General features: G+C 40.4%; 1 long non-coding RNA gene across 3 annotated transcripts; it reads left to right on the forward strand.

Annotated features, from left to right (window-relative positions):
- The first annotated feature begins 6,616 nt into the window (after window positions 1-6,616).
- On the forward strand, window positions 6,617-19,902 carry LOC119718406 (uncharacterized). Of its 3 annotated transcripts, XR_011803424.1 has the most exons (4): window positions 6,630-6,731; window positions 11,899-12,054; window positions 12,946-12,968; window positions 15,254-19,902. It is a non-coding gene; the product is annotated as an uncharacterized lncRNA (long non-coding RNA). The 3 variants fall into 3 exon arrangements; XR_011803423.1 differs by lacking the exon at window positions 11,899-12,054 and having other exon boundaries at window positions 6,617-6,731; XR_011803425.1 differs by lacking the exons at window positions 11,899-12,054; window positions 15,254-19,902 and adding an exon at window positions 13,868-14,010 and having other exon boundaries at window positions 6,617-6,731.
- Window positions 19,903-22,578: the final 2,676 nt, after the last annotated feature.

Consider the following 22,578-nt stretch of genomic DNA (forward strand, 5'->3'; position numbering starts at 1 on the left):
TTTCACTTGTGCAATTTTGGGTTGGCTTAACGTGCAGGAACCAAAATGCTGGTACAGGAGAAGCATTGTTGTAATGCAGTTTGAAGGCTAAACATCAAGATGTCTTTGAAACGACAGAAGGGGGTAGGGGAGAATTTATTTTTCTGAGGTTTCTGAACTAGGTTTTATCTTCCAGCACAAAAGTAAATGGAATGCACATCCAGACTTCCCTTGGTTTGTTCTCCAGCTAAGCGCTGATCCTTTCAAGTTTTAGTCATGTCTTATTCTTCATCAATCTTCAAATTTGACATTGAATCTTAATCCACAAAAGGAAAAAACTTGAATGCTTCAGGTATTTTTCAAGATTGATAGTAATATTAGGAGGTAGCCAGACTTTCACATTGTTCTTCTTATCACCCTCTTGAACATCCAAAAGCAGAGATTTGAGTTTTGCGAGTAATTACCAGAGTGTTCTAGGGTAAAATTTTCATCAGCTAAAATAAGGCTTTTATTTCTTTGTAGTGAAATGGGAAATTCACTTGCTCTTAGCAAAGCGAACATATGTTTATCCCATGTGAAAATCTGCCATTAGCGCCTACAAGCTTCTAGTTTACACAACATCTATTTTCTTTTGCAGTGGGTAATGAAAGATGTGTCAGAGTCACCCGGGCTCTTCTGTAGTCTCACAGACCATTGTTCCAGGACCTGGGAGCAAAGGCCATGGCATCCATTCCTCTTGACAGATTCCCAATGTTGTGCACAAAAATTAAACAACATCATATATATATTTAAAAATTGGCTTTAAAACCCCTTCAAGAAGCCAAAAATAATACAGAAAAGGAGAACTTTATTTTTATTTCTGTCTGTTTATTCAATGTCTCATGATAAGAAGAGGAAAATCTTCTGTTGGATTCTGCAGCAATGTTTTGGCCAACAGTGTTAATTGTTTTCTTTAATTTTAATGGAACACACTGCCTTGGGCTGAAGCTAAATCTCTCTAAGCCACACAAGTGAAGATTAACTTCTTGTCCTTCCTCTTTTGCAAAACTGTCAGAAAAGTATCACTTCACTTTTTCTTTTCCTCCTTAAAATGTTGTACACCTCCCTGCTCAGCATCCTTCTCATTCAGAGCTAGAGAGAGACACAGCAGATTCACAGCTTTGTTTGCCTGTACCAATGCAAAAGGACAGGACATTCCCACTGCATTTGAAGCCAGATTGCTCTCAAGGTTCACACACCAAGCAGAAGATCTTTTGTCATTTCAGAAGAGGAGCCAGGAGCAGAGAATTTGATGAGTTGATATTAGGAACTGGTAGCAGTGCAACAGGCTGATGCCACTGTAGTACAGTCTGTGAAGTCTTTTAACATGCTAGCATTCACTTCCTTAAAGCTCCTTCCTACACAATAGCGCACAATCCTTCAGTTTTTTTCACTCAGTAATCCATTGTAAGCTAACTGGGGAAAAAAAAAAAAAAAGTATTGGGAAGCTCTACAGCAGAAGTGCTATGAGTCTCGTAGACAGGACTACACTCAGGCAGATGCTAAGTGGGCTAAAGACAGTATTGCTTGCAAGAAAGTTCCATAAAGCGATCAGACTGGGATCATCAAACAACCTGTGACATCCAAGAGAATACTGCTAGTACCCCATGATTCTAGTTATGCTTTGGGTGGCAATGAGCCAATGTTGCTTTTACACTATTTTGTTGTTGTTGTTGTTTGGTTTGGGGATTTTTTTTTTCTGTCTTACCCTAAAAAAAAAAAAAAAAAAAAAAAAAGATGCTCCAAGAAGTCAGAGACCATTTTTTGCATGTGTCAAGAGCTGAGTCTCGTGATTTTTTCACAATTAATTCTCCCATTACATCAATGTGGAGAACTGCAAGATTATGGGAGACCATGAGATTTAACATAAAGCAGGGGGAGAGCATTTCTCTTGGATTTGAAAGTCTCAAAACGCAGGAACAAAATTTTAAAGTACAAAAATTATAGGGCAGTATGTTCTGAAGGCAAGCTGATGATGCTTTTCACAAAACAAACTAAGACTAAATGGAATTAAGTTCTGGGAGTAAACAAACAAACAACAACAACCAACCAAAAAAAATATTCAGAACTCAGGTAGAAAAATTGTTTCAGAAATTCAGTTGCAATTTCAAGTGTTCTGTATATGTTGTTCCATGTGACTCAGTAGCATTTCTAGCATAAAGATTTTTAGAATTGGCAGAAATATGTGACTGGAAAGGAAGGATGCTGTTTTTTTTTTTTTTTTTTTTTTTTTTTTTTTTTCTTTTTCTTTCTCTTATCAAATTACTTATTTTGATCTCAGAAACGTGGCTATTCTTTTTAGAGCGGCATGTTCAGAGGGAAAGAGCAATCCCTCGCCAGCTAGTATTTTGCATCATTGCTACCTGCTAATTATGTGAGGCAATCTTCAGAGAGCCTGATAGACACATCCATAATACCTGCTTGATGGGATTTCAGCAGAACTTTGTCCCTCTTCTCATCACATGCAGACACAATGACTCGGTGGCGTTTTGACAGCTGTGTGTCTGAGATGTCTGTTATGAAGGAGACAAGAAGGAAGATGTTCCAGGCTCCCATGTTGCCACCCTCCTGATGAGTAATTCCAGGCAGTTTGGAGCCTCCTCGCGGTCCTCTCCATCACCCCCACCCCTCTGTTCCCAGCAGCACATTCTGTCTCCTTCAGGAGTCATGCCAGCCTCTCAAACCTAAATGGTACATTATGTTAGATTAATTGGCGAAGAAAACATCCACAGAACAAGGGGAGGTGGGGGAAGAGGAAGGTTTGCTTGTCAGAAGTGTCATTTTATCACACTGAAAATCATAGAAATGGGGAAAAGAAGGATCCATCCTCTAAATGAAAAGAAAATGTTTGCCTGGGAGTGACTGGCAGTAACTTGGAGCGAAGAGGGAAGAGATGAGGTGCTGGGGAAGGGAGGGGAGAGAAAGACACAAAGTCCCAGTCAGCGTGTGATGGCTGTCACCAGTGCAAGCGGGGTTCCAAGGAGACAGCTTTGGCTGTCTGACCTGCGTTGACTGGTAGCTCTCCTCTGCCACTGGTGGACTCAGAGCAGGCACTAAATGGGGTCCTGGGGGAAAATCTTTTGGTAATTGGCTCCTGGAGAAACTTTCAATACAAGCTGAGCACTGTGATTCTTGTCATGGTGGCTACATCCTGGTGGCGTCTCCTGCTGCTTCTCACAGCTGGCCAGAGTAGAACCCACACAAAAGCCCTTCCCTGCTTTTCTTTTCCTATGCCAGAAGAGCTCTGCTCTCCCTAGGCTAGAAAATGTCTAATTCCTGCCTCAGCACATCTGTTTGCATTCGCTGGAGTTATTTGATGGGCTCCTCTCTAACTTGGTCCAAACTCTTCAGCAAGGACAGAATTCAGTTGCCACTTTTCACTAGAAGTTTGGCAGCCCAACATATTCTTGCAGTTGTGGAGTTTATTTTCAGTTTTCCTTTTTTTTTGAAAAAAAATATTATTATTTTTTTAAATAAAACTTTCCCCACCACTGTATTCCCCATGTGCTGGGACCTCCCTTGTGTTGTCAGCTTGCTGGTTCCTTATTCCTCCTTTGCTTTCCACCCACACAGTTTTCTCTTTAGTGTCCACAAGCAATCTATAGCACTACTTTTTTTTTTTTTTTTTTTTCTTTTGAGTTTTAATTTCATATGTGCTTTACATACACAGAATCAATTTGGTATAACCCACTGCAAGAACTATTTTCGTTACTGATTTTCAAGAGGGAATTGAGCACCCATGTTAACAGAAATATAAGATTCCCCACATGGGAATTCTGGGCTCTTTTTCATACTTCCAGTGCCAAAACTCTATAGAAAGATGTTGTTTCATTCATTCTGACTGACCCTGGCAGACATGAAGCTGCTATGCAGTAATTAAGTATTTTTATATGAAAGCTAGTTTTTATAGTAGCCTACATGCCATACATCAGTGTGGAAAATAAAATTAAAAAAAATAAATATATTTATTTCATGCCAAATGCTTCATGCTGGAATTCAACAGATGAAGCAAAATGACTTCTTCACACGGTTTTGCTGCTGAATTTGCTTCATAAGTAAGGACCAGGAGCTGACTTTGTAGCTAACAACATCCAGTAATGTAAAGCAATAGTAGTTATGTATTAGAGAGGGAAAATGAAACAAAATAAAACAAAATAAAATAAAAACATTCCAATGGGAAGGATGGATAGAAATAGACTGATAGGCTGAAAGCATGGAAAGGGTGTTGAAAATGCACCTCTGGAGGTTTCTCAAGATCTGGCTAAGCAAATGTTTAAATTCAGTTTCATTAGAGTTTGTGTTTGAGACAGGAGAAATTACAGGCCTCACGAGGTTCCTCATGCTCTTTCTTTTATGCCTCTAAGGTAAATGTGGAGCACAATGTCAGGAGAAGGAGAAGCTAGCTTCTAGCCTGGATGTGAGACCAACGTGAAGTTCCCACTCCTACCTGAGATACGGCTTTCCTGGGTAGAGCTGTAGGCACAGGGGGGTTCCTTCAGCCCCCCATAGGATACAACTCCTCCTTGCTTCCATCTTCAGTGTTGGTGGCACAGCACGGGGACATACTGAATACCCACAGCTCTCATCACATTGCTTGCCACCCTGTGTCGTTGGGTTTTGCCAGTGATGCCATTTGCCAGTGTGCCAGGCTCCTCTTTGTTCTGTCACATCACAGTAACATCTTACAAGGAGATTTGTTGTTTCAAGAGGAGAGAAATAAGCAAGTAGTGTTTGCAAACTGATACGGCTTGTTAGAGCATCTTTGGAATGGATTTCTCTCTGTGCTTTTTGTTGACCATTTATTTCCTTCAATTGGAGCGTGAAAGGACCAAGCTTGCCCAATGCAACTTCCCTATGCTAAGTACCACCTGCCAGGCAAATAAAGATAATCTATCAGTCACTGTTCCTCTGAGATCATAAGTTTTCAGAAAGAAATGCTGGCGCACACCCACGCTGCTCCCCTCACTGCATTCCCTTGCCATCCAGACTGCAGTGTGACTAGGAGCAGGAACAACACAGAAAATCCATCTATCTCAATAGTATTTCAAACCTAAAACTTAACCTACAAATAAGTGACTTACCCCTGGCACCTCCATAGTAATTGGGCTCAATTTTAGACCACTTTCAGTAGTAATACCTGAACAAAAGGGCAGTTGCTATAAATAAATCAGGATGGAAGATATTATTAGAAGATGTTATTAGAAAGACAAAGGTAGATTAAGTGGAGGGAAGGAAAAAATACCAGCCCAGCCACTCCAGCATAAACAAAATAGAGTAAAATTAGAGCTGGCTGTAGGCAGAGCTTTGAATGACTGAAGAGTGCATTTGCAGCCTGCTGAGCAAAGGCAATTCTGCCCCCACACTGACGCACAGAAGATTTGGATTAATTTCAGTCCAAACAGGTAGTGCAGCTGCAGTTTGGGGCTGATAGCTTGGTAGGAAGGCAAAACAGAGAACTGATGCGGGCCTGAGTACACTACACCTGCTGGGTAACAGAGATATAAATGCTAGAACAGGGGCAGCCAAAACGCGTCTCTTAAGCAACACACAGCTTCGGAACAGTTTTAGCACAGCTTCCACAACAGAGAGGTGTGATGTGAAGCTGCTGCGAGCAGCGTGGCGGTAATCAGTTTTCCCTGTCATTGAGGTTCGAAGGGAAGTGGTAGGATTGTTTGGGGAGGCTCCAGGAACAGCTGGATGAACATCTCTCAAGGATGGCTGGTCTGTCCTCCCCTAGCCATGGTCACTGCAACCCTTTTAAAGTGCCTTCTGGCTTTGTGTTTCTGTGCTGTGACAGTGCTACCAGGCACCCTGCTGAAGAAGGGTAGGCACCAGGGCCTATGGGGGTTGCCATTAGGTTACGGGACCCTAAGGTATACGTGGGTGAGCAGCACTCCATCACTAAAACCCTGGGAGGTTGTTGTCAACTCCTGCGTACGTGCCACTCTTGGGACTTTCTGTCACTTCAGCTCACTGGGGTATGCAACATGGGCCCACTGGTTTGTGCCCAAGCAGTATAAGCAAACATGTTTACTGTGACCGGTACATCTTCAATATTTATTGGTGTTACTTTATTTACGATTAAAGTACAACCCCAAATCTGTTCAGATCCTCATTGTCTCTGCTGTTGTAAAGATGCATAAAGAAAGTCCATTGTTCAATAGTTTTATCTGTTTTCAGATTTGTGGATACAGAACCTTTATGGTCAATGTCATCCGGCTGATGATTTTATTTTATTTCTTAAACAATAGCTTTCTTTAAAATGTATACGTTTGAGGTGCCAGAAGATTTATTTTGTGAAGAACTGAGAAATAGGAATAAGTGATAAAATGTAGAGAAAATGTGTATAGGGATAAGGGAGGAGGAAAAAGCGTTTCTCTGATTTTAAGGTTTCCTCCTACCAGGAGGTAAGAAGAGTGGTGTTGCCCAGCACTTGGGAAACGTTGCCATCATTTGAAGTGAATTTTTTTTAACAAATAAAACCTTATCTTTTCTTTAAAGCCTCTTGCAACAAAAATACGTTTTGGACAGCATTTTGTACCATATGGGTCAGTTGCTAAAAATACATATTTTAAAGGTGAACTTTTCTTTCCATTTTATACAGTGGCTCAACCAATCACAGCAAATGTTAACCGTAAAGTACTCAGTCTCACGTAACCCAGACAGCTCAGTGCTCTGTGAAGCAAAAGGAACAAAATTCCTCAAGTTCATTGGTAAGAAAACTTTTTTAACCTTCCTTTCTTATTCTTCTTAGGACACGGGCATTGTTCTACATTTTCCTGACCTTTAAAATCTGTAGGGAGTGCAGAAAGAGGAGGAGAGAGGGCTGACATTGTGACCAGTGTTTCCTACTCCATCACCTCTTTGCTTTGCTTGTTTATGTCCCTGTCAGAAAGTGTTGCAAGGCACTTAGGAAAAGCCATTTTATTTGAAGATTCTTAAGTATTTTATCAAAGCTGCATTAATCAGAACTCTGAGAATACGTGCACATTCAAGAGACTTGAGAGAATGGGCAGGGTGATGGAAAGCACCTTTAATTACTTCAACACTTAGGAATAGATATGTATTTATATATAAAATTGATGTTCATGCCCTGCATTTCTAATTATATAGAGACTTTTCATCTTACTTTTATTCCTATATTTGATAAACAGTAGCGTCCATGGGCTGTTCTCAGTAATGGACTTTTAACTTGTTGGCCCAACTATTTGCAACACAATCCATGGTTACCAGACAGAAGTCTGGAAAGCCAGAATGAATAGGGCCAAAGACCAGAGCAGGGGAAATACCTCTGGTGGGTGAGGTGCTGCCCTTCAGGCATCTGGAAGGTTATTTCAGCGCTTACTCCATGGCTCTTTAGGATGTAACTTCGGTCCGCAGCAGTAGCTGTGCATGAAACTGCAGGACTGCTTTTAGGCATGTGCTCTCAGGCACCTCATGGGCACAACCTTTGCATGAGGCTGCTACAGATCCAGTCTGTGTTTAATCTGGCACAAACCAGAGCTCTTGCAGAAGTCCGTCACAGTCATATACCAAAAGAAAAGCAGACAGGACAGGGCTCCAAATGAACCCAGGTTGCAGACTAGGAACTCATACGGAGGTATTTATAGTGCTGCTAAAAATCCATTACACACAGTCATCCGGAGAAGCAGGTTCACTGTTTCTTGGCTATAAATGCAGGTGCAGCCTCTGTAAGGAATATCTGAGAGTTCTCTGTACAAGGGCTAAGAAACACTCATAGAACTGTTGGATGTAGGAGAAAATAACTCTTTCTCATTCAATCTCCTTTTTTAGACACTTGTATTAATTTTCTATTTATTCTCAAAGCTCCTGCCCTCTCTTATATATAGTTGAGACAGACAGATAAATGTAAATAGGTTCACACAACATTCATATCTAGAGAAACATTCACATTAACCTATATACGAACTTACTTATCTAAGTTAGGAAAATATATATTTATATATTTTTCAGGCAGGAGAAAAGAGAGCACAAAGCTGTCTAGACAGCTAAGTTAAGGAATGAGCTACCAGTGGTTCTTTTTAAAATACTGGGAAGAAAAGACCTGCAAATAAGAGATTCCTATCTTTTGATTGCAAAGGTGCCCTAGCAATGGGAGAATGTAACCGAAGATGATAAATCTGACCATAATAAGCAAATGGTTTGGAATTTGCGTGGAGCTGTGTAATTATGACATTTAGAGCTAAAATCAACATATGGACATCTTGCCTTTGAAAGCATAGTCTTACAGACTTGGGCATCAGATATTCATCCTCAGAGAATTAGGTATTTTCTATTAGCATTATTGGCATTAATTGGAGTTGTGAGGTGAAATGTTCACAAACTGACATGCAGATTGAACATTTGAGATGCCTGCAGTGCTTATGAGCATGAGTGAGGAGGGGGAAGATACAGCAGCTGTAGTGTGTATGTAGACGACCAGGTGAAGGGCTGTTCTGGCCAAGCCAGGTGTTATACCTAATTCCTTGTTTATAACAACTGTGTCAGTAGGCTCAGCTGATGACACCAGTTCTTCAATTTTAAACCCTTGCTGCTACATTGATTTCCTACTGTAACACCACAAGGGTAGATCAAACTCTAAAGTTAGAACTTATTTCCTTGACTTCAAGCACCCAAGAGTTAGAGCTCCTGTCTCTGTGACCAGAAAATAATGTAAACTTAACAAAAGGATAAATGATTTTCTGATTTATCTGCCTAAACACTGAGGACAACAATGGTCTCCTGAACATTTTTGTATATGTTGTTGAGCTACAGTGAACCCAGAGGAGGTGTTTGTTTGTTTGTTTTTTAATTTCTACAAACTTGAACATGATATGGAGTGTATATGGGATTCCCATTACCAAGACTATGCTGATTCAAAATTGATAAACATTTCTGCAAATATGATACATTGAGAAGCATCATTCTTTCCAGTGATTAAGTCACTCTCTCTCACAACAAAGCTCTGATTGTTTTGAGAGGCTGAATTTTGGCACAATAAAAACTGAATTGTTTTTGGACCATCTCATCTAAAAACTAGATTGACCAAAAAAAGCTTTTTGGCCTTGCTGGTAGGTGTCAGTGTAAGAAATTCTGTGACTCTAAGCACCAGTACTCGGGATAAAAGGATAAAAGCTTGAAAAGATTGTAGATTTTTTTTTCTGTGAGATTTAAACATTATTATAATGTTGGGCTCCTCTGAGATTTTGGCTGGCTGCATAGAAGAGCTCAAGTATCCTTTTGTTTCATCCCATTCCTGCTATGTAGGGAAGGGGATGCTAGTTGTGTTTGGAAATGGCTCTGAAGGGAGCACTGGCAGATGTGCCACAGGGAAAAGCACACCTCATCTGGTGAGAGGCACCAAGCACACATGCCGGGAGAAGTGCTGTTTACAGAACCCATTTTGATATGATTCCAAATGCCTACATTAAAGGAAAAATCAAAATATAAATAAATAAAACAAACATGAAGACCACATGTACTTTGTTTCCTGCCAAGTGTTACTTGGTTGTGTCACCTTTCTTTTGAATTTTTGCAAGGTTTACTGGAAATCTTGACCTCCATACACACATCTGAGCTGCATCATATCTCTCTATGCTGTACAAACTTATTACATAGACTGTACATTTCAGAGCAGAGAATCCCATCATAAATTCCTTGACACTATGATAGCAGTTTTCTGATCTCATTTAAATGGCAGAAGCACTTCCTGTTTTGAAAGAAAACTAGAAAGGAGATTGTTCTGGGGGTGGACTGGTCTGGTGCAGCTTGTTTAAACCACAGCTTTGAGAGTGGGCTGCTTAAATTCACTTCCAGGAGGTTTTGTTTGTCTACAATGTACTGTTGGCCCAAGCTTTGTCCTCACGGGAGGCTTATTTTCCCCAGCCACCTTAGGCTTGCATTGAAAATACTAATGACCCCAGTGCCTGTCCCACACTTAAGTTCTTCATAGAGTAATAATAGGTGTATCTACACTATACAGTAAAGAAGTATGAATTAAGAATTGGACAATGGATAGAAAAATTGGCCAAACTCTCATAGTTAGTCACAGAATGAGTATGCAAGATGCTAGATTCAATTCAGGAGAAAACAGGATACTGAATGACTAGACAGAAATGTTACGCCTACTCCCTGTCAAGATGGTAAATCTAGTCCTAAAAATTGGCATGAAAATCTACCAGTCCAGGCTCAAAATCCACTCAACCATTTTTCCACCGGACTGACAACTATCTTTTCTGCAATGTAATGAGTCAAGAAATACGGCCTGTGTTAGTAAATGGAATATTGAAGGTTGGAATAAGAATTTAGAACCTGCCTGAGCCTTGTTAGAGGATTTGGGCCTATGGACAAGTTGCTGCATATTTATCCAAGGATGAGAACATACAAGAGTGATTTCTACATCATAGCCACCTTGTGGCAAATTATTCACTGACAAAAAAATACTGGTTCTGTAATGCTGTCTTTGTGATTGCCAGGATGTAGTGAAATCCATCTGCTCTTTAATGGAGACAGAAGTAGTGCAGAACCTCCAGGTTTCAGATTGTCCCTACCAGACCCATACTCCAGCTTAAACTGATGTTGTCCAAATATTTAACTGCATTTGAGGGACACAGAACATCAGGTCAGAGAGATGGTTCCTTTCACAAAGTCTTTTTTTTTTTCTTTTTTCTTTTTCTTTCATTTGTCTCCAGTCTTTTGTATGTAGGTTCCTTTGTTCAACATGGAGTAGTCCTGTAGATGTAAACTTTCTCTGTAAATTCAACAAGGAAGTTTTACTGATGTTTTTCTCATTTGGATTAAATAGCCATAACAACTTTGTCTGTATCAGCAATCGATATCCTGATGAAATATGGGTTAAGAAAAAATAATAGGGGGATTTAGTCGTATAATGTAACTTCAGTGTTGTTTTTTCTTTTCCATAACTTAGGAGAATTTCAGTCCAGCTCTTGGAGAATGTTCAATCCTGGGTGTTTCATTAGTCTTTTGTCCATGGGTACCTAAGGGATATAATGTTCACACCAGAGCAAAAGATATTGCTTTCCAAATCCAGTCTTTGAAATAATCTTTGGAGTTCTGGATTAACCAAGTGAAAAATAATAAATGGAGAGAGGAGCAGTGTTTTCTTAGCTAGGGGTAGTAGATGGCTTCAAGTGGCATCATATCACTCATATATGGGGACTTGAGGCCAGAAAGCAGTTCAAGAAGTAAGGTTGTAGATGGAAGCGGTGTGACAAAGTCACAGGGAAAAGAATTGGTCACTGATGTGAGGTTGCATACGCCAACCCTATGTTGCTGTCTAGGGAAATAAATATGAGCACTATACCATGACAGAAAAAGAAGGGGCGCGTTCCCCATAGCCATCTTCCAACCAGCTAGGTGAGAACAATGTAACAGCCAAGGACTGGAGGGAAAAAAGAGCTAAAGTGTTTCAGATTATCCTACAGAGAACAAATATGTTTGAATATACCATTCACATTGCCTCGTAGTTTACCGTCTCAGGGGCACCAGCTCTGTATAAGCCTGTGACTCACTGTAATCAAGCCACAAGCAACGGCTATGTGAAAGATCCTGGAAAAGTTTCTTGGCATCTCCAATAGATGTGTTGCAAAGCGATGACCCATTTTTCAGTCACTGGTTTGTATTTGATAACCATGAAGCCCTACAGTGTAGAGAGGGAAAAGAAATGAGATTGCCTGAGCTGAAAGAAATGGCTGTGCGAGCCAAACCATTGTGAGCTTTTATGTCTTGATTGCTTCTCTCTGGAAAGCTCTGCCAAGTCTAAAATAATTTCCATAATAGCTTGCATTGCTGATATAAAATAGATAGAAAATGCAGTGTCTCTTTTCAACTTGCCCCTACAACATCTCAGATTTCTTTCAGATTATAACTAGAACCTGTTTATCACTGAAAAGAAGTACCCGTCTGGGGTTCTTCCTATCAGCACGGGAGGCAGAGACAAGTTTTCTAATGAACCATTCCGTACAAGCACTTTGAAACTACCCATTAGCCAACAGACTTCACCTGCAACAGACCTGGGTAAATTCTCAGCTAGGTATTTTTTATTTTATTCGCTTCCGGTTCTAAATGGATTTTAGTGGCTTCTCTTAACTCTTGTTGGCAGGAACTCAGATATTTACCATCTGTTCAAATGCACAGTGGCCATGATAAACAATTCACACTATTCCCCAAGCAATGGGAATGGGGAGGCAACTGGTAATAGATTCTGTCTCTTCACACAGCTCGGGTACAGGCAGTGGACAACACGTTCAGGTGGGTTGTTGGCACCAATTGAACTCTCTCCAGGGTGCTTCCAGCAGAAATGAATTTAAGAAAGTATTCATGATCGTATCAGAAGATATTTAGCTTTAGCTTAAACGATAGCATTTTATTTCTTTAATTTCTTTAATATGTATGATGCCCAAGCAACATCTTTCTGGGGAGGTGTAATAGAATAAAAAGTAAAGGGGATAGTTATAGGCTTCCATTCAGAAGCTGCAAGGTTACATTAGAGCAGCTTTTCATACTGTGTTCATACTCTGTTGCTCAGACACAGCTGCAAAGAAACACATGAATTCTTATATGTGTTTGGCTAAACCTTCTCCTGGGCTGTTACTGCAGTCTTCTGGCCATAGATGTTGTCTATGAAAGGAGGCTGCGGTTTGGTTACACTTACAGCAAGCAATTTCTCAACAAACCTGTCACAATTGGTGGACCTGAATCAGGATTTGCTCGTAAAGATGCCCATGCTGTTAAGAATTGCATTTGCAAGTGCAGGTGGAGAATTTAGAAGGTTGCTGCTGGGAGGAGTGAGTGTCTCTCAGTGGTGTCTCTCCTTCAGAAATAATGACTGCAGCCTGCACCTTTTGTGTAGAAGTGTCTCAGATTAAGTCTCTGCCACTCATTGTGTATTTTCTTTCTATTTTGCAGAACTTTCCAGCTGGAGACACATGGTACGTTTGTTCCCCATGGCATGAAAGCATGACATCTTACTGCTTTTCCCTGGAGTGAAGCAGCACATTCATTTTTAATTGTTGACCACTATATCAGAAATCCTATTTCCCAGAGTTTAATTGTTTTGCATGATGTTTAATTCATGGCTTCCCTACAGAAATCAGCTGTTAACCTTTTAAAAAAAATAATGTATTATTTAGTATTTATTTATTATTTAGCAATAACGTTTTTTAATTGCACAGGACAATATAATTTATTTATATTTTCTCTATAAAATTCCATGTCCCAGTGTTCCCTCTCCCTCACCGCTCCTTTCTTTTTCTGGCACTCATGAAGAGCAATGAGAGCTGTAGAAATGCTACTGTAAAGGTTTTAAGAACAATTTTTTGATGGTTCTTACTTAGGACAACATAGAAGTCTCATTTAAATCCTACTGAAAACTCTAGGCCAATGCTTAAGTGCTTTTTTTGAAATCCAGGCCTAGGTTAGCATACTTTTCTTGCATCCTTTCTGAATTCCCTCTCTTCCATTTTCTTGCAAATGGACTGCCCTGCAGGAAAGTTGGGTGGAATGGCAGATCTCAAGCCAAAGTTTCAGAGGAGTTGTTAGAAACAATAATTCGGAGTTCAGAATTTCTGCCAGAGACCTGATGTGACAAGTGATATTCATCCAGCCGGGAGACTGTGCCATCCAGAATGTGTCTAGCTGAATTTCACACACAGCAAAGTACTCTTGGAAAGGCTCCAAGACAATAATTATTGGATACCAGGGAGCTGCAAATAAGTGCTAAGGGATGAGGAAGCACAGTGCTCGTACAGATAACATCTCCCCATCTGGCTGCTCAGAATCCCCCCTCTGCTTTGGCTGCCATGACAAAATCTCCATCTTCTCCTTCCAGCTGCTAACTGATGTGGAGCAAGATGAAAGGGGTGGGTGCAGGGAGACATTTTGTGGTATGCACCAAGTGCTCATGCGCCTTTCAAATCCAGAAAGCTTCAGGAGGCCCCAGCTAGCCCTCAGAACAAAGATTCCCCATGATGACCATGGGGAATGGCTGCAACCCAAGCTCAGCTGCCCCATGGCGGTGCTGCTCACAGGAGACAGGGTCCAGCTGTCCGTCACAGCCTGTGATGCCAAACACGGGGATCAGCACCGTGAGTATATCTGCAATTTCTCCATTAGCAGTACGTTCACTACTCTGTGCAGTCTAGGAGACATTCGTATGTACGGAAATACTCAACTTTGTCATTTTTGTGAGGAAAACGTGGCTAAATGGTGAAATAAACACAGAAATGTGAAAGCAAGGCAAGACATGCTTTGCTGGTTGATAGGGCTGTCGGGACAGGGTTAATGTTTGGTCAAATGTCAGTCCAGAAGAGCACCAAAGCAGAGACTTACATTTTGTTTTAGTGTGGGGGAAAATGCACTGAAGGCAGTAGTGAAAAACATCACTGCACCTGGGCCTGCTTTGCAGCTCCATTTCCTTTGATGGAAACCTGACCCCTAAAGAAAATCTCTCTATTTTCCTCCTTTTCCAAGGCAAGGGGTAAATGCAGGAAAGAAAACCAGGATGGATGCTTCCTTGTATTCACTGAACTTCAGCTGTGACTGATCCCTTGCCCTTCAATCTTTTCCATTTAAAAAGTAACCCTTGTGCTATCATTACCCCACGCAGGAACACATCATTGCCTAACTGCTTTGATAAAGTGTTCTTATGTCAGTGCATCATCAAAGGAGGAAGTGCTACTTCTGGGTAAAAATCAGTTTACAGTGGAAGAATCACAAAGCTTTTAATGATGAAGCTAGAAAATAATCTGAAGCTTTTTGCCAAGAGTGTTTGATTCAAAAACAAAATTTCCATCAAATCCTCAGGGAGCAGAGCAACACTTCCTCCCCTAAATTTTAATGTAAGCCTAGGCAATGTTGGCAGAAGCTTGGATGGCTAAAGCAAGTGCGGGGAATATTCTAATTCAGCAGGAGATGGAGAAAAAAACAACAACAACGAATCTTGGTCACTTCTGAGAGGGAGGATATCCGATACAGCTGCCGCTCTTTCAAGAATTACTTAAAAGCATCTTGACTACTTTTCTCTGGAAAACATTTCAATCAGGATATATCAAAAACCCTTTTCTTCCCTCTTTCACTTTCTTCCTTCTTTATTCCTTCCATCACAATGTAAGTTCTACTGCAAGAGAAAGGGCAAAAAATCTGTACAGCACAAATGAGTCTCACTTCAACCAAATATTGCCATAAGTAATTATGTTTCTCTCTGTTCTTGTTTCAGACATATTGATGTTATGAATGAATTAACCAAGGAACATAATGCATCACTGCCAACTTAGAGCTAATCCTTGAAGTTTATTGCTATTACTCTTAACATATTCCAGTTGGATCACAAACCAAGACATGCAAAAAAAAAAAAGAAAAAAAAAAGATATCACTGAAGGAGCTGGATTTTTTGTCAAGAAAGAGTTTCATGATTCCTTTGCTCTAGGGAAATTTAAATGAAGAAACATTCAGTTTGGAGATTTGCCTATTCTACTTGGAAAAAGTTTTTTAAAAAAATGGTTGAAGAAATCAAGAAAACTGTGAAAAGAAAAAATACCATTTTTAAAGTAAAAAATCATGTTTATAATTTTTTCCACCATGGGATGTTTTGACAATTGACTGCCCGCCCACATTTTCTTCTGGAAGTTACAACCTGTTGATCAGAACCTGCTGGCATTCTGTTGTGCATGTGTGCTAGCTAAAACTTCTCAGATTTCTCTCTCTCTCTCTTTTTTTTTTTTTCCTCATGGCATGAGACTATCTTTCTCAAAGAATGTTAGTGCCTTTTCCATCCAGTCTTTTTTTTTTTTTTTTCCCCTAAATTCACAGAGTTGCTAACATTCAGATTAAATTTGGGCAAGGCCAGAAGTAGTGAAATCACTGTAGCATAACTCCGTTGCTGCTATTTTCACAGGCGAAGACCCTCTCTGAGATCAGCTGAAGTTGTATGTTTTTCTGGCTCTGTGCAGAAGTAATCTGGAAGGAGCTCCTTTGACTCAAACATTTCAGCCAGACCTAAATGCTTGAGTGAGATTTCCACACTAGCATAAACTAAAACACATCTAAACATCTGCTGCTCAGCATGTCTGAGAGTTATCTCTCCCTACCTTCAGCCGCCAGATTCCTTGGTGCCATATATAGATTTGTAGTTCGCTCTCTGATTTCCTTTCTTTTCCCCTCTGACATGCCCTCCTGATCATCCTGTAATGGACCTGAACCTCTGTTAAATATGTCTCTTAGCCACTGTAGGAAAAAGATTTTTTCCTTCTTGAATGATGGATCTGCTTGCTGTTTCCAGTGGATTCCCTTGTTGACTACTGACGTGTTTTTTGGTACCACAACAAATTCAGGACAGAGATGCTTTGGCAGACTGGAGCTCAGTAAGGTGCTGAGCTACTTTTAATAGTCAATGAGGTGAGCAGAGCATCACCAGAATGATGCTAAGGTGCCCTGTAGTACCCTTAGCTGTTTTCATTGACTTGCCTCCTCATGTAGATGACTCTGGTAAATACAGAGAGGTTTTTGGAAGGGATGCAGACAGCTGAGGCAGCAAGCAGGGAGAGTTGAGAGCTTCAGATGAGTCATTTGCAACACGGAAGAGAAAGTGACCCAATATCACAGTCTCAGCTCAGCAGCCCAATTCAGGGGCTCTTGAGGTTGCACACATAGACACTGTACAGTTCTGTGGGTGATGTTTTTTTTTTCTTTCTTTTTTTTTTCTTTCTTTAAAAATGGGTGAGGGGCAGTTTCATCTAGCAAAGACCTACAGGCAAGACCTGTATCAGTCTGACAACAATTCACCATCAGAGAAAAGGCTGTTGTTTGCTGCATGAGATGTATGTAGTTGTAATTCTCTTCTTCCTCTACCTCTTGCAGGTAGCATACGCTTCAGGATGTAGCTTTGACACCTACAGTCTGCATGAGTTGTGCTTATAGTTATACGCTTATTAAATGATTGTGTGCATTTGTACTCAGACTATTATAAATCCATTACTTCCCTGAGGCCATAGGAAATGGTTTTAAAATGTGAGGCATTTCTACAGGGAATTGAAAGACAGCAATACTAAAGCAATGTACTTGGTTTGCACAGATCAATGTAGTGCAATAACTGGGATGATAAAGCAGGCTTAAAACATTACAAACGTGATTGGATGAAAGCTTAACATGACATTGAGTAATTATCACTACAAAAGTCTCCTAAAACACCTTAAGAAAAAAACCACCACCACAACAACAACAACAAAAACCTCAACAGCCTGGCAGTAAATCATAAACCAGAAATGATGGTGTTTGCACTCAGAAATAAGGCCTGGGTAGTATAACCACACAGTAGCAGTGAAACTTCAAATTTGGCCTTCTCTTTTTTTGTAAGATGGAGATGGTATAGGTCAAAGAGTTGGCATGGGAGATATCAAGACATTTTTGACAATTCTGAATTTTCCACCAAAATAAATACATAAATAAATAAATAAATACATGATTTTTTCTTCATCAGTAATTTTGTTTCTCTGCCAGGGAAAAAAATGTTCCAAACCTGACACATCCTAGTTGGGAAGTGAATCAAGGAATAAATAAATAAATAAATAAATAAATCTTAAAATTGAGATTCAAAAATAGTAATTAAAGTTCCTACCAGGTTCAGACGGTGGTGCTAGACTGAACTAAGGCATAAATGTTACCCTGTGTGCACTGAGATTTACATGCAAAGTCAGGATGATGAGCTAATGCTTCATCCCAACACAGGCAGACAATCTGTACAGGTAGTGAGACTTCTTATTTTTTTCATGAATTTGTATTAATCTGAAAATAAATACTAATGAAGGGAAATGTTTCCTTTTTTGAAGCACTGAGCCACTTATAGGAATAATTTTGGGGGGGAGGAGTAGGAAAGGAGTTTATATCTCAGACTTCTGTCATTATCTAGCTTGAACAGATGGAAGCTCAGCCACTTGTGATTAAATCAGTGAAATGAAGATGGACATCACTGAAATGGTGGTCATTCATTTGCTCAATTCTAAAAAATTAACAATGATTAGCTATGGATATGGATTTCCCGAAAAGTAGAACGAGCAGCCTTTTGCAATAACTGTAGTCATTGAGAGATGTGTTCCCACATCACATGCATTCATGGACAGGGAGCTTTGATTCTCCATTTCCATTTGGGATGCATTCAGCAATGACACCCTCAGCAATGGGACCGTGAACATGTCTGTATGCTCAGCACAGACAGCATGTTCCTGGTTTTGGAACAGAGCAGTTGCTGCTTAAATCCACTTGGGATCTAGAAGTAGTGGGTTTCAAGTCCCTATTTTAGAGTGGGGTTTGAAACTCTCAGTCTGAAAGTGTCCAGTTCTCTTGGCTCTAAACTAATGGCAGTTATTTTGGGTCCTGTCTGAGAAAGTGGATTATAACTCCTCCCTCACAGGATGTTGAAGAATGCAGCTTCTTTGAAAAGTACAAAAACATATTAAATAATAATAATTATAATTTACAAAAAAAAAAAAAAAAAAAAGTCAAATCAATAAAATATCACTCATTAGATCTTCAATCAGCTTCTCAGTGCTCCATTTTAATTAATTGCCATCTGGTGCAGCCCCTTCTCTCCCAAAGCAACTGGGAATATTCTTCTAGAGCAGGCACACAGCAGTGCTACTCATATGCTAACCACTTCTGACTGGCGATCCTAGGAAGCCTGATTGTTTGAGGCAAATCGTCTCCCCAGGGACTGCATGATTTATTCCCTGCATTTGGGTTGCAAGGTTTTTTGTAGGGAAAAAAAAAATACTTCCATGTCATTTATAATGGACTTCACTCCAATGAACGGACATCTTCTTGCATAATAGGACTGCAGCTTATCAAATAGTAAAATCTTGTCACTCTAAATTGCTGGGAACAGGACCGATCCAGCCAATGTTGATTCCTATGTCCACTTTGTCATGCCATGAATTTTTCAGTGGTTTGCGTGCGTGTAGAAGCTATGGCTGTCAGCAGGGAAGAGCCTTAGCATGCCACAGGGAAGCTGCAGAGACAAGTGGGTGTGATTTCTCAGATTCTGCTCCTTAATATGTTATCCAGTTTTAAGCACTACCTAATGTTCATTAGGGATGATCAGAAAGCCATATGGCCTAACAAATGCAATACGTAGTTCAGCATATTGGCAGAATGACTCTCTTAATTCTGTCTCCTATTCCACCCTCTGCCTGGTGGAGAGGATAGTGAGGAGGCTGGTTGCACCACGTTGAAGAGATGACAGACTTGATAACTTTAGTATGGAGCATTTCCAGAGCCTAACAATGAATGGCACTAGCTTTCTAAGGGGAGAAAAAAATAGGCACAGATTTTCAAACACATCAGCAGGTTGCAAAAAATGTGCTGATTAGCCATTTGTATATTTGACTAGGGACAGTTGGCACTTGAGAGATCTCAGATTATTTTCTATTCCTGCAATGTTTTCTCTGTGTGACCTAGGCATACTATTAAAGCTCCTCATGCTTAGATTCTCCCCCTTTCTCTCCGGGATAGGAAGTGGGTCTTGGTATACTTTTATACAAAGATGAAGCGATCCTGCACAAAGCCTCTGAGCATATTTCACAACACTGTGGAAATCTTGGGCCTCTTATGGTTACTGGTGTTTTCTTGGCCATCAAGAGTCAATGAGGGCAGGTTGTCTAACACGGTGGAGGGGCATCAGGACCATCCCATAGAGATGGACTTGTCTGTCCAGGGGGCTGGCTTCTTCCCACAGCAAGGTTTGCCCAGCCACCCTCCTACTCTCACATCCTGTTACCCATCACAAGCTGTAGCCTTGAACCTCCGACGCAGTGTTTCTGTGACCCAAGGTGATGGAGTGCCCACAAAACTTCTCCTATGATATTTTGGAAAATGTGATTGTAAGATGCATTGGTAAATTTGAAGAATTATTTACTTAATCTTTCTGCTATTATTTTCTGCATAATCAAAAAAAAAAAAAAAAAAAAAGCTGCAGAGATGGGGTGATCCTTACTCTGCTGTAACCACTGTGTTCACCTCTCTTTTCAAGCCTGGGGTTTGAACGTGTGCTCTCCATAGTCACCGACTGCCAGCAGGAATGCACCTCTTATGCTACTGCATTTCCTCAGCAGTAGCACAGATGAGTAAATTTGGCCAAACAGCTTATTTGAAACAGAGCCCACAAAAAGGAATAAAAATGACATCAGCAACAGTAAACTACTGTTGCAAATAACAGCAAGGAAGTCTTAAAGCAAAGGTTGGCTGTGTCTATATAGAGGCAATACTTAGTGTCTGTGTGATATACAAGGCATCTTATCTCTTTGAGAGCAGGAGACTATAAAAATACAATTGCCAGAACGAAAGAAAATTGAAGCTGATTGCCATAGCAACAAAAGAATTACATTGATGAAACAGAAGCACATAAAATCCTTGTATGCTACATTAAGGACAAAGCAATCAAAAGTAAACAAGAGTGGATTGGAATTTGTTTGGCTGAAGCTGGAAATGACAAATGTATCCAGCTGATGGAGGAAGAAATAAGCCTACAAGCAGGGAAGGGGCAGCCCCATGGAGCCAGGGACTTATCCTTGATTTCCTCCAGGATTGAGACCTGAGGAACACAAGACTGCAGGTGCAGGGACTTCCCAGTCTTTGAAGGCAGTCAGTGGAAGGAAATTCCCAGTCATGCGGTCAGTAACATTCAATGTCTTTCACCTGTACTTTTACACAGATCTCCACGACTTTCTCCCTGAGCCTGCCTGGTTCCTTTCCTCTGCTGAATTTCTCTCAGCTGGATGAAACAAGCTGCTACTGTAAAAAGGAGTTTTCTTTTTCCAGCTGCTTCTCTTGAAGCATCTTGCTCAGACAGGCAGTTACTTGGCCATGAAAAAACATGTTCCATCCTCTATGGCACTGCACTTTTGTCCTATCAGATCTAAGACATGATGGGACTGCAGACACTGCAGCAGAACCAGCAAATTTGCAGAATGCACTGGTGAAACCACAACTTCAGCCTATACAGCCATTCAGCAGTTTACTCATGTGACAGGCTGGGAGGACTGAATTTCCAGACCTCGTCTCCTCACGCAGCATCAAAACTGTAGCGGCAGATGCAGCACAATGCTGCACTTCCTCTTCGGGGTCTGAACCCCTTTTTGTGGATGGATTATTGCTGACCTGCTGGGTACTGTCACCTGCTGAATCATTCCCACAGACAGATGATTCTGCATATGACACAAGCAGCATAAAGCTCAGTTACTGTTGTACAGTTCTTCCAGAAAAGGAAGGTGCTCCTATTTGTGCCCCACACACATGAGCTCTAGCAGGCCTATCCTGATTATATGGAGGAAGTACACATGATGTTACCCATGTCAAATCCATCTGAATTAAGTATCTGTGCTACAAAGCTTGGGGCTTGGTCTGGAATAATAATAATAATAAAATGTTTTTAAATGGAAGACATTTTCTGCACGCAGCTTTAATTAAAACCTTAATATTTCTTATCATAACAAAGCCTTGAAGTCAGTCCAAATGTTGTAGCTAAGCACAATGAAAGTATTCCAAGTGGTGGACTGACTTGTCCTTAAGATACAGGAACATTTAATCTACTAGATCTTAGACTGCAATAACGACCAGACCTTTCAAAGTTAAGACAAAAAAAATATCTTAAGACTAAAATAAAGTTGACAGTTCCTTTAATTAAACTCATCTTCCTTTCAAAGGAAGTGACAAAAAGAGTTAAGGAAGATTAATTAAGACTTAAATGCACTAAAATGACTCAAGGCATATTTAAGTAAGACTTAAATTAGTCTTTCATTTGGACATAGGAGATTCCATTAACAGTAATGAAATGGAGACAGCCAGATACTAAACCCTTTGCTCTAAGCACTGCTTGGAGGCTGTTTCCAAAATCCTATCCATCTCCCAGATCTTATAACAATCCTGATGGTTGTTTCTTTAATATTTTTGTCATTTTTTTTTTTTTTTTTTTTTTTTTCTATTGTACTTAGAGAAAACTCTTAGCCCTATTTGGGCTTACATATTTCATTACATGACAACCTATTCTCTTCTGCAGGACCCTAAGGATAGGGATATATTCATCCCCTGGGACTGGCACCACTTTGGCTTTTAGGAAATGTCAATTCAAACTGAAATCTGGCTCTCCATCTGGTAAACAAAAGATTTCCATGCAGATTCTAGCTCTCTGGTGCTCCCTAAAAACCTGGTATTTACCAGGTAACTGCATTGTGCAGCAGTTCCAGCTACTGCATTAAGATGGCCCTAAGTTATGAAGAGAAAAATGCAGATAACAATTCTCTTGGTTTGCACTGAAGTAAAGGTTTGTAGCATCTTGCCATGCGCAGATGGGCATGAAAGTCATCCTGGTCACCATGGTAATAAGATAATCAAACCAACCCTTGAATTTTTAACTCCGGATGATGAACAGCAGAGACAGAAAGTATCTGGGCACAGGGAGAGAAAAAAGGTGTTACATGCAAAGACATCTGTGAAGGAGAATGAAGCTGCACCCACCAACCACAGGCAGGCTCTCAGGTGTATTCTTCTCACAGG

The sequence above is a fragment of the Anas platyrhynchos genome, chromosome 14, assembly GCF_047663525.1.
Source record: "Anas platyrhynchos isolate ZD024472 breed Pekin duck chromosome 14, IASCAAS_PekinDuck_T2T, whole genome shotgun sequence".
Classification (NCBI taxonomy): domain Eukaryota; kingdom Metazoa; phylum Chordata; class Aves; order Anseriformes; family Anatidae; genus Anas; species Anas platyrhynchos.